At 54.3% G+C, this 12,703-nt stretch overlaps 1 pseudogene; it reads left to right on the forward strand.

Moving 5' to 3' along the window:
• The first annotated feature begins 3,001 nt into the window (after positions 1-3,001).
• Positions 3,002-7,176, forward strand: LOC116824447 (resistin-like; annotated as a pseudogene).
• Positions 7,177-12,703: the final 5,527 nt, after the last annotated feature.

The following is a 12,703-nucleotide window of genomic DNA, read 5'->3' on the forward strand; positions in this document are numbered from 1 at the left end:
TGCTAAACCCTGCAGGCATCTAATGCACCTGGCACCTAAGTGTTTGCAGTAAGAATACACTGGAGACAGTGCTGGGGTCAGATGCTGCATTGTAGCGGGGCAGGGCAGACTGGTAAAACACAGAGTGTAACTGAGGGAGATGTGGAACCAGCCCACATGCAAGAGCAACTTTATCTTTACCTCATACTGTGGCTTTCTGTCACTCTCTAGTGGTTGGGTCACATAGTTTTTGCTACTGCCTCTGAGCTGATAGGCCTGGGACTTTGACTTATGCAATAGGGACTCCAGGGTCTCAGGTTTGATCCTTGCTCCTGCCAAACCACCAGCTGCAGCTCCCTCCCTGCCTATCCCAGCTCTGCTCCCAGCCAGCCCCATTTAGTGTGTAAACGGGGCAAGAGGGGAGCTGGAACCCTTCGGGCTCCCTGCCATTCCTCAGCTTTGGTTCAGGCCTGAGCACAGCATGGAGCCAGCATTTGTGTTAGTTCTATTCCAGTGGCTGCGCTCTGGACCCTGTAGTCCCAGGCGCTGCACAGGCTATGGTGAGATGCTGCCACCCCCATTGCACAGAGCGGAACCGAAGCCCAGAGGGACTGAGGGTATGCCAGTGCCTGCACTAGAAAAGTGAGTCGAGCTATATTAGGTTGACTTACAGTCACAGAAGTAATACAGCAGTGGTGCATGTCCACAGTGCCCTCCTTCTGCTGGCAGTGCAACCTCACCAGGAGTGCTTCCACTGACTAGGGGGAGGGATAGCTCAGTGGTTTGAGCATTGGTCTGCTAAACCCAGGCTTGTGAGTTCAATCCTTGAGGGGTCCATTTAGGGAACTGGAGTAAAAATCTGTTTGGGGATTGGCCCTGCTTTGAGCAGGGGGCTGGACTAGATGACCTCCTGATTCTATGACCTAAGTGGGGCAGTGCTGAGAGCCCAGTCTGTCAGCTCCACTGGCAGCTCTCTGCTGGGCACCCAGCTGTTATAGAATATCAGAGTTGGAAGAGACCTCAGGAGGTCATCCAGTCCAACCCCTGCTCAAAGCAGGACCAATTCCCTAACAAAATCATCTCAGCCAGGGCTTTGTCAAGCCTGACCTTAAAAACCTCTAAGGATGGAGATTCCACCTCCTACCTAGGTAACCCATTCCAGTCCTTCACCACCCTCCTAGTGAAATAGTGTTTCCTAATATCCAACCTAGACCTCCCTCACTGCAACCTGAGACCATTACTCCTTGTTCTGCCATCACTGAAAACAGTCTAGATCCATCCTCTTTGGAACCCCCATTCAGGTAGTTGAAAGCAGCTATCAAATTCCCTCTCATTTTTTCTCTTCTGCAGAGTAAACAATCGCAGTTCCCTCAGCCTCTCCTCTTAAGTCATGTGATCCAGCCCCCTTATCATTTTTGTTCCCCCCACACCCGCTGGACTTTTTCCAATTTTTCCACATCCTTCTTCTAGTGTGGGGCCCAAAACTGAACACAGTACTCCAGATGAGGCCTCACCAATGTCGAATAGAGGGGAATGATCACGTCCCTCGATCTGCTGGCAATGACCCTACTTATACAGCCCAAAATGCCATTAGCCTTCTTGGCAACAAGGGCACACTGTTGACTCATATCCAGCTTCTCGTCCACTGTAACCCCTAGGTCCTTTTCTGCAGAACTGCTGCCTAGCCATTCCGTCCCTAGTCTGTAGGAGATCTGGGTTCTGTTCCTTGTTCTGACACTGCCCTGGCAGGTGACCGTATGCCAGTCACTTTCCCTTTCCTTGCCTCAGTTTCCCCTCAAGCCCTTTGTCACTTTAGACTGCGAGCTCTCTGGGGCAGGGACTGTCTCTCCTGTGCCTGCACACAGGCCAGTACAGGGCATTAGACCAGGAGAGCTCAGGCTAGTGGCTTCAGTGTGCCAGTGGCCCAGCGCTACCTGGGAATGGCTGTGATTGTGCAGTGGTACACCCCAGGGCTGGGAGCTCAGGTCTGTGGCTGGTGGCTCTTGCTCCCATGCTCAAGGTCACGCTGACCCCAGGTTTGGGGTTATTCAGGATGATTCCCACAGGGACCTTGGGGTGTTTTTGCTTCTTCTGCAGTGTGGAGCTTGGATCACCTGCTAAGAGCAGCTGGGCATCTCCCCTAATCAATTCCTTGCCTTGCAGGGGCCTCGGCCATTGGCAGCACCTCGATCTCTCCTGTTTTCCACACCAGTTGAGTTACTCGAGGGCTGAAATGCTTTTGTCTAATAGGAGTCAATGGGCTCAGCATTAGGGACACGGGTGATGTGCAATGACCTGTGCTACACACACTGGATGCTCTGATTGTGCCACCTGGTTTAAGCTCTGTGAGACAGGGCTCACACTGGCAACTAAAGAGAGGTTAGAAAGCTGGGCTGTGATTGCATGTCTGCCCTACCTGCCCAGCCCTGTGCTGGGCTACGAATCCTGCTGGTGCATTTACAACCTATCTCTGGCACTTGCCTCTATACTGTAGCCAGGTGGGCTAGAGCAGCTGTGTAGCCATGGCAGCACGGGAGGTGGGGTGGGCTGGCCATGCAGAGTATGATCTGGTCTCGGTCCCAGGGTACATGAATGGGGCAGCTGGCCCAGTCTACCTCCTGCACCACCGAAGCCACACTGCTATTTTCACTTCACTAGCTCCAGCAAAGTTAATTGCACCTCCAGCTGCAGCGCAGCCTGCCCCTTAGTCCTCAGTGTGCAGGTAGCTGTTGCCAAACCCAGAGTGGCCCTGCCTTCCAGCAACCCCTTTACAATATCCCGGAAACTCCCACAGAGGGGGAGCCCCAGGGCTGTCCAGACCCTCAGAGCCAAAGCCTATGCTGGTGTAATGCCTCCAATGTAATGAAATTACACCAGGGGAGAATTTGGCCCTGGCAATGAACAGCTGGGAAGGGGCTGAGCAAACAGGGAAGTTACAAGAGAAACATTCTGTCCTAGGAACAGCCCTGGGATTGCCCCACACATGTGGGAAGGGGGAGTCAATTGTCAAGCAGCCAATGGGATGGAAGATTTCACCACCTCTGCTCCAGCTGGCTCCTATATAAAGGGGCAGCTTTTGAACTGGGAGCAGCCTCTTGCAAGATTGTGCCAGGAGGTGAGTTTGTACATTGGTTAGGTGGGATTCTCCAGACTCAGCCTGGGGGCAGGTTTTTGGGCATGGCTCCTGTGTGTGCCCAGCTCCCTGGGGCCTTGGCCATAGTCAAGATGGTGGTGGTGTAACTTTCAATGGCTTTCAAAAGAGATGGAGTTATTCTGATTACAGGCACAGTGGGGATGCTCTTAATCCAATGTGAACCAAGCTCCTCTCCATGTAGCAAGGGATTGGCTTGGGATAATGATTTGAAAAGTGGCTAAGGGATTTAGGAACCAATGTTCCATTTTCAAAAGTGACTTAAGTGTCAATGTGCATCTTTAGGTGCCTAAATGTCTTTGGCCATCTGGCCTCTAAGAGTCTCATCTCACTGAAAGTCAGCGGGAGACAGAATCCTAAATCATGGGAAAATGTTACCCTTAAACTAAATCAATGTAAATCTGGTTTTAAACCATAAAGACTGGTCTAAACCCAGTTTTGCACTGATTACTGAAAACTCTTTGCTGTAGATGCTTTTATACTATGATAGCTGTATCCACCCTAGTGGGGGACATGGCATGAACCAGATCAGTCTGTAACAGAAAACTCACTGGAAAAACTGGTGCGTAGCCCAGTCCTTAACCTGATTCACACCAGATGTATGTCAGTTTAGCTTAAATCAATCCCTTGCCAAGGGAGATGCCATGAGATTAGAAGTGTCCACACTGCGACTTGCATGGCTTTCACCAGATCGGTTTACAGTTGTGTCCCTAGAGAAACAGCTGCAGCTTGGAGTATGGAGAGGAGGCTCTTTTTGTGGAGACTTTAATATTGTTTTGAGGAGGGATCGGGGAGGGGATCAGTTCTCTAAGGAGCTAATTCTAAGGGTCCAAACTCTAGTGGGAAAACTCTTCCCGTGTGTATGTTGTGTGTGTTGATTTCAGCCTGATAAGGCAACTGCCAGTGCACATGGTCCGCATTGGCAGCATGGGAGGCAGTCCTGCTCTGCTAGCCACTAGAATGGGGGTGCCATTCCAGCCCTCCCCAATAACCCCCCCATTGCCATCCTGCCTGCCTCCTCAAGCTCCCAGTTTCCTGTTCCAAATCCTTCCTCCCTTTCCCCTATTTGCTACCATTACATTTCTTCACCCCTCAGTATCCCTTCCAGGCCCCCACAATCTCCTCCCCGCATCCCCTGCCCCCTTGGGCCTGCCTGTTCCCACTCTGACCCTCACCCTCTTCCCTGGCACTGTGGCTTTTCCTCATGCCTGTGCCTCATTCCGCTGCCTTGTGTGCACCTCGGCTCCTGCCACCGGTTCCAGAGGGCTCCTGTTCTGGGGTCTCACACATTGGTTGGGTCTCTCCCCTGCAGGTAGCTCACCACCCAGCGGGATGAAGGCTGCTGTGTTCCTGCTGCTCACCCTCCTCGTGCCTGCGTACCACACGGGTGCTCGGTGCATCATTGACAGTGCGGTCGATCTGAAGGTGCAGGCAGCGATTAGTTCCATAGGTAAATGACCCAGGGTTACTACCCCCAGAAATGGGGGGTCACATTTAGGGGAGGCCGGGGGATGGGACTTTGCAGCAAAAGGCGAAGCTCCAGCAGTCTCTGCTCTGAGCCCCAGACTGGGCGAGGGAGCTGCCAAAGCTATGGCTTTCCTCCCAAACTGGCTCATTTACACTCTCTGCTGTACCTGTCTCTCCTCCTCCCTGCCACGAGCATCTGACCCCCACACCCTCTCCAGTGTATTCTTACCGCAAACACTTGGGCATTAGGTGCCAAGTGCACTGGGAGTGGCCAAGTGGGAGTTACATGGCTCACAGGGTGTCTAAAAACAAGGGACCTTTGTAGATCTGAGCCAGAAAAGCTAAGTGACTTACCCATGATCATACGGGAAGTCTGTGGCAGAGCAGGGGCTTGAATTCAGACCGAGGCTGATGCTCTAAGCACTGCAGCATCCTGTACAGGTACACTGCTCAGATGTGCTTTGTTGAGCTGACACAAGCAGCATCAGTGACTGGTTCAATGTTCTCCTGTTTTTTACCCAAGATTAATGGGCTCCCGTAAACCGCTGTGTGTGGAATTTCCTGGAAAAGCCACATGAGAACTTGGTAGAAGAGTAACATTGTATGCTCTCACTGTGGCTCTCTATCACTCTCTAGTGGTTGAGCCACATGGTTTCTGATACTACCTCAGAGCTGAGGGGTCTGGCAGTTTGAATTAAGCACAGACTCCAGCAGTCCCAGGTTCGATCCCTGCTCCTGCCAAACCACCCTAGGAAGCTCTCACTGCAGGTCCTGGATCTGCTCCAACTGCCATTGAGTGTATAGATAGGGTGAGGGGGAGCTAGAACCCTTGGGGTTCCCTGATGTTCCTTGGCTTCGGTTCAGGCCTGAGCACAGCACGGAGCCAGCATTTGTGTTAATTCTATTCCAAGGGCTGTGCTCTGGGCCCTGTCATTCCAGGCACTGCATAGGCCATGGTGAGATGCTCCCTGCCCCAAAGAATTGCCAAGAGATTGATTGTCAGCCCTATTGCACAGGGGAACCGAAGTCCAGAGAGACTAAGTGACTCACCCAAGGTGACACAGGGAGTTGGTGGCAGAGGCAGAAATAAAACTCACGTCTCCTGCAGCTCAGTGCCTTAGCTACAGACCCCCTGGATTGGTCAGTCACCTTATGGGAGGATCTGGAGGCTGGGTCCATGAGGTGTCATCTACACAGCTAGCACCACCTCACCCCAGGGGCTGAGTGGGGCTGGCTGGGGTCTCAGGGCTGGTTCTACCCATCTTTCTCAGGCTGCTGCTCATCTGGACATGGGTGAATTCAGGAGGGCTGGAGAAACTTGTATTGTGGGGGAGCTGAGAGCCACAGAACTAAACTATATATGATGGAATACTCTTCAAGTGGGGGGTGTGTGTGGTAGTGCCCCCAGTTCCAGCACCTAAGGGTGTATTGGCTGGCAGAAGCAGCCAGGAGTTACTTCTGCTCCCTCCACCCCTGCCCTCTGTTCACAGCCCAGGAGTGCGGGGAAGGGGTGCTGGATACCCAGCAGCTTCCCCCTGGGTAACACTCTTCTGGACAACTGGCATCAAACATGAGATGTCCCGATCTCAGGCCAGGAGCTTTGATTGCCTTAGGCTCAGATGCAGCACCCAGCTCCAGGCACTGTGACTGTATGTAGCCCAGCCACCACTCGGGGGAGCCAGAGCACCACATGGAGTGAGGCTGGGTGGGTTACACCTGCCCAGGTAACAGCTGGGGCAGAGGCAGCTTCTCTCCACCTGAGCCTGCGGGGAGGGGGCAGCCTTTCCGCACCCAGGGTCCTGCTGGCTACAACTCTGCCTCTTACCTTGCAGTGTCCTCTACCCTTGCCAAAGCCAAGCTACTCTGTCAGGACGTCTCAGCACGTGGGGCACTTGTCTCCTGCCCAGCAGGTGAGAGCACTTTCCCAAGTGCCCTGCAGGCCCAAGGAGGGAGGGGTCCCTGGGGCACAGACCCCACCCCCTCTGCAATCCTGGGTGGGTGTGGAGCTGGGGCAGCCATGCACCACCAGCCTGTCTGGGACCCCCCTGCCCATGTGCTGCCCAGTGCCAGGAGCAATGGCATTCACACCACTCCTGAGTCCCTGGGGGCAGTGGATGCTGCAGAGCTGGGACCAGTGTGGGCCCCTGGGACGTCTCACTGACCTCCCTCGCTTGGGCAGTGGCCTGGCTGCAAGGGAGCCACAGGGCCATTCCCTGGGTGCTGGGGCGGAGGAGAGAGCAAGGCTTCTTCGTGCCCCCCATGGTCCCATCCTGCCACCAACTGCTACTCTAACCCCCATCCCCCCACAGGGTACAAGCCCACGGGCTGCGCCTGCGGAATGGCTTGAGGCTCCTGGGACATTCGATCCGACTCCACCTGCCATTGCCAGTGCGGCGGCATCGACTGGACGGCTGCACGCTGCTGCAAGATAGGGCTCGAGTGATGCTAAGACCCAGCCTGGGGCACTGGAGAGCCCCACCTGGTCTGCTGCCCCTGCCGCCCCCTCGCCATGGGTGCTGGCACAGAACCATACTATACCCTTTGTGCCCAGTGCAATGAATAAACTTGGATCTGAGTCTGTTGAGGCTTCTCTGGCTCTGTTCTTCCCCTGACTCCAGATCTTTGGACCTAGGGCCAGAGCATGGGCTGGGGGCACAACTCTGCCTCGCTCTCCTATTTACCCCCATAGAGGCCTCTGTCCCAGATCTGGTCAGGCTGCCACCACTGGTGACTCACCAGATCGTTATGAAGGTCCAGACACTGAACCCCACAAGTGCTCTGAGCTTCCCAGGGTATCACAGGCTGCAGCACTGGTGTCTCCTGTGGCCTCTGGGGCACATTTCCTGGGCATTGACTCTGTTACCTCTTCACAAATATGGAGCCCTGCAACCCACCTGCCTTAGGGCCCCAGGCCCAGCACTGACCCCCCAGTAGCTTAACCTCCCCCCTTCTCCCAGACCTCCCCCTGAAGGTGTGGGCTGGCTGGGTTCCCTCTTCCAGGGGCCAGGTGGTCAGTGTAGCACAGAGCACACAGACACTGCATGCAGGGTTCTAGCCCCATTGCTCTTCTCTTAAGAGTCCAGATCATACAGGAAACAACCATCCCCCCACCACAGTGTCACTCGCCAGCTCACCTGTCCCTTGGGAGTCCTCTGGGGTCTGTCTGGGTTCAGGTCAAAGGGTCCCCTCACCACATTGGGATCCTGCAGCAACTTTGGGAGAGGGGGTTGCTCTGGGGAGCTCCTCCTCTTTAGCTGGTGAAAATGTAAAAAGACATGAAATAGATCAGCCCTGGCCCTTTTTAACCATCCAGCCCTGCTGTCACCTGCCTCAGCCTACCCTGGTGATCCCAGACCTTGAGCAGGTGCCTTCATGGCCAGGCCACCCCCTCCCCAGACAACCCCCTGGGAGCCAGTCTATTGGATAGGGTGTCTGTAGTAGAACAGAGGATCATCCCAAGTTAATGATCCTCAGGATTTGGCTCATTTGCACATGCAGGTATCTGATTTAGGCCAGTTAGGATCTGGTCCTCTGGAAAGATGCCAAGTCTGGGTTTAGAGACATTGGCTGAGGTCTTTCAATCAAGAGGGGACGTTAGTATGAATTGTATTATGGGAGCACCCAGGAGCCCCAGTCAAGTGCCAGGACCCCATTGTGCCAGGTGCTGTACAGACCCCGGAGAAGTACATACACAAAAGGAGCCCACCCCCAGGTAGCCCACGTGGGCCAGCAGCATTGATGCTGGGCCAGCACAGGATCTGCCCTGACACAGCTCAGAACCCACCTGCCCCTGTAGAGTGTGCTGGACTAGCAACCTGCCTGGGGCCACTCTGCCTATGTGCTGCAAGCAATGGCATTCACACCCCTCCTGAGTCCCTGGATGCTGTGGAGCTAGGACCAATATGGGCACCTGGACCAGACCCACTAGATGTCTCACTGGCCTCCCTTGCTTGAATCAAAGAATATCAGGGTTAGAAGGGACCTCAGGAGGTTATCTAGTCCAACCCCCTGCTCAAAGCAAGACCCAAGCCCTAGCCCCAGATCCCTAAATGACACTCAAAGATTGAGCTCACAACCCTAGGTTTACCAGGCTAATGCCCAAACCACTGAGCTATCCCTCCCCCTGTGGGAGGGAGCAAGGTGCCCTGCTCTGCCCTGGGTGCTGGGATGGAGGAAAGAGTTAGGGTGATCAGATGTCCCGATTTTATAGGGACAGTCCTGATATTTGGGGCTTTTTCTTATATAGTCTCCAGGGGCGGCGCTAGGTACCAGCAAAGCAAGCAGGTGCTTGAGGCAGTCCATTTGCAGGGGTGGCAGCCCACAGGGATCCAGACTGGGAGCTGAGAACCAACAGGGGGCCCTGGGAGGTGTAGTTCCTTGGTTAGCTGCCTGCCTGTAGATCCAGTCTTGGAGCAGGGAAAGAACTACATTTCCCAGCATTCCCTTGGCCACTACCAACAGGAAAGGGAAGGGGAGGGAGTATGGTAGCTGAAACCTCATGCTGCAGGTTGTTGTGAATGGCGAGCTCACTGCTAGAGCAGGGTGGCACTGTGAATGGGGAACAAGTGTGCCCAAGGAGTAGAAAGCTTTGGCCCAGCTATCCCCTTCAGAAGACACCCTTAGACTGGATTATGGATACTGGTACACAGGGCCAGCTCTAACTTTTTTGCCGCCTCAAGCAAAAAAAAAAAGAGCGCTGCCCAGCTGTAACTCCCTCCTCTGCGAGTACCGTGCTGTGGAAAACCCCGTCCCCTTGAGCGTTGTGCCACACCGCTGAAGCCCCCGTCCCCACCAGCACCGCACCACAAAACCCCTGCCCCCCTTAGCACCGAGCTGCCAACCCCCCCGAGCACCGCACCGCCAAAACTCCAGAACGCTGCACCGCCGAAATCCCCACCGCTCCTGAGCGCCACCAAAACCCCCGCCCCCCTGAGTGCTGCGCTGCCTGAAGCCCCCGCCCCCCAAGCACCACACTGCCCGAAGCCTCCGCCCCCTCCCAGCGCTGCCCAGCTGAAATAAAAACAAACAAAAAAACAATCCAGCACCACCCCGCCAAACCAAAAAAAGAAAAACCAAAAAAAAAAAGAGCGCTGCTTTGCCCTAAGGTGCCGCCCCAAGCATATGCTTGGTCAGCTGGTGTCTGGAGCCAGCCCTGCCTTCAGGGGGAGTTCTGGGAGAAGGGAGAGTTTAAGCTATGGGGCTACTTGGAGGTCGGTGCTGGGCCTAAGGCCTACGGTCTACGGCAGGTGGGCCGCGGGGCTTTGTTTCTGTGAAAGGGTAACAAAGTCAATGCCCTGGAAATGTGCCCCAGAGGCCACGGGAGACACCAGCGCTGAAACCTGCTGAGATCCCAGGAAGCTCAGAGCACTTGTGGGGTTCAGTGTCACCCCCATAGGGATCTGGTGAGCTGCCAGCAGGGGCAGCCCAATCGGATTCAGGACAGCGGCCTCTACGGGGGAAATAGGAGAGTGAGGCAGAGTTGTGCCCCCAGCCCATGCTCTGGCCCTAGGTATCAGAGTCTGGGAGCGCAGGGGAAGAACAGAGCCAGAGAAGCATTAACAGACCCAGATCCAAGTTTATTCATTGCACTGGGCACAAAGGGCACAGCATGGTTCTGTGCCAGGGCCCATGGCGCGGGGGCAGCAGACCAGGTGGGGCTCTCCGGTGCCCCAGGCTGGGTCTTGGCATCACTCAAGCCCTATCTTGCAGCAGCGTGCGGCCGTCCAGTCGATGCCGCCGCACTGGCAATGGCAGGTGGAATCAGATCGAATGTCCCAGGAGCCGCAAGCCATTCCGCAGGCACAGCCTGTGGGCTTGTACCCTGTGGAGGGATGGGGGAGGTGGGTTAGGGTAGCAGTTGGTGGCAGGATGGGATCATGGGGGGCACGAAGAAGCCTTGCTCTCTCCTCCTCCCCAGCACCCAGGGAATGGCCCTATGGCTCCCTTGCAGTGAGGCCACTGCCGAAAATAAATATAATATATGGAGATATGCTGAAAGGGACCCCATAGGGTCATTGAGTCCAGTCGCCTGCCTTCACTAGCAGGACCAAATACTGATTTTGCCCCAGATCCCTAAGTGGCCCCCTTAACGATTGAACTCACAACCCTGGATTTAGCAGGCTAATGCTCAAACCACTGAGCTATCCCTCCCTGCAAGCAAGGGAGGCCAGTCAGATGTCCCAGGGGTCTGATCCAGGGGCCCACACTGGTCCCAGCTCTGCAGCATCCACTGCCCCCAGGGACTCAGGAGTGGTGTGAATGCCATTGCTCCTGGCACTGGGCAGCGGGGCCCCAGACAGGCTGGTGGTGCATGGCTGCCCCAGCTCCACACCCACCCAGGATTGCAGAGGGGGTGGGGTCTGTGCCCCAGGGACCCCTCCCTCCTTGGGCCTGTGGGGCACTCGGGAAAGTGTTCTCACCTGCTGGGCAGGAGACAAGTGCCCCACGTGCCGAGACGTCCTGACAGAGTAGCCTGGCTTTGGCCAGGGTGGAGGACACTGCAAGGTAAGAGGCAGAGTTGTAGCCAGCAGGACCCTGGGTGCGGAAAGGCTGCCCCCTCCCCCCAGGCTCAGGTGGAGAGAAGCTGCCTCTGCCCCAGCTGTTACCTGGGCAGATGTAACCCACCCAGTCTTACTCCATGTGGTGCTCTGGCTCCCCCCCGACCCCTGAGTGATGGCTGGGCTACATACAGCCACAGTGCCTGGAACTCGGTGCTGTAGCTGAGCCTCAGGCAATAGACAGGTATCAGAGTAGCAGCCTTGTTAGTCTGTATCCGCAAAAAGAACAAGAGTATTTGTGGCACCTTAGAGACTAACAAATTTATTTCAGCATGAGCTTTCGTGAGCTACAGCTCACTTCTTTCAGAGCCACAGAATGGAACACACAGACAGGAGATACTTATACATACAGAGAACATGAAAAGGGTGGAAGTATGCATACCAAACAGGAAGAGATTCTAATCATGAGATGAGCTAATTGTCAGCGGGGGAAAAAAAACTTTTTGAAAGTTGAATAATTAAGATGACCATAGAAGGTGTGAGAGAACTTTAACATAGGGAAATAGATTCAATAGTGTAATGACCCAAGCCATTCCCAGTCTCTGTTAAAGGCCTGAGTTAATTGTGTCTAATTTGCATATTAATTCGGAGTTCAGCGATTCTTCTTGGCGGTCTGTTTTTGAGTTTTTTTGTTGCAAAACTGCCAACCTTCAAGTCTGTCCACTGAGTGGTTAGAAGAGGCTTGAAGTGTTCTCCCTCTGGTTTTTGAATGTTATGATTTCCTGATGTCAGATTTGCGTCCATTTATTCTTTTGCGAAGAGACTGTCCGGTTTGGCCAATGTACATGGCAGAGGGGCATTGCTGGCACATGATGGCACATATCACGTTGGTAGATGTGCAGGTGAACGAACCCCTGATGGCGTGGCTGATGTGATTAGGTCCCATGATGGTGTCACTTGAATCGATATGTGGACAGAGCTGGCATCGGGCTTTGTTGCAAGGATAGGTTCCTGGGTTAGTGTTTATGTTGTATGGTGGGTGGCTGCTGGTGAGTATTTGTTTCAGGTTGGGTCTTCCCAACCCGAAACAAAAGAATAAATGGACGCAAATCTGACATCAGGAATCATAACATTCAAAAACCAGAGGGAGAACACTTCAACCTCTCTAACCACTCAGTGACAGACTTGAAGGTGGCAGTTTTGCAACAAAAAAACTTCAAAAACAGACGCCAAAGAGAGATCGCTGAACTCGAATTAATATGCAAATTAGACACAATTAACTCAGGCCTTAACAGAGACTGGGAATGGCTGGGTCATTACACTAGTGCCACTGAAAATCATCTCACGTACCGCCTTCGGCACACATGCCATATGTTGCCTACCCCTGGTGTAGAGACAAGTGCCAGAGATGGGTTGAAAATGCACCAGCAGGATTCGTAGCCCAGCTCGGGGCTGGGCAGGGAGGGCAGACATGCAATCACACCCCAGTTTTCTAACCTTTCTCTAGTTGTCAGTGTGAGCTCCGTCTCACAGAACTTAAGCCAGGAGGCACCATCAGTGCATCCAGTGTGTGTAGCACAGGCCATTGCACGTCACCCCTGTGTCTCTA

Source organism: Chelonoidis abingdonii, chromosome 26 (assembly GCF_003597395.2).
Source record: "Chelonoidis abingdonii isolate Lonesome George chromosome 26, CheloAbing_2.0, whole genome shotgun sequence".
NCBI classification, from domain to species: Eukaryota; Metazoa; Chordata; order Testudines; family Testudinidae; genus Chelonoidis; species Chelonoidis abingdonii.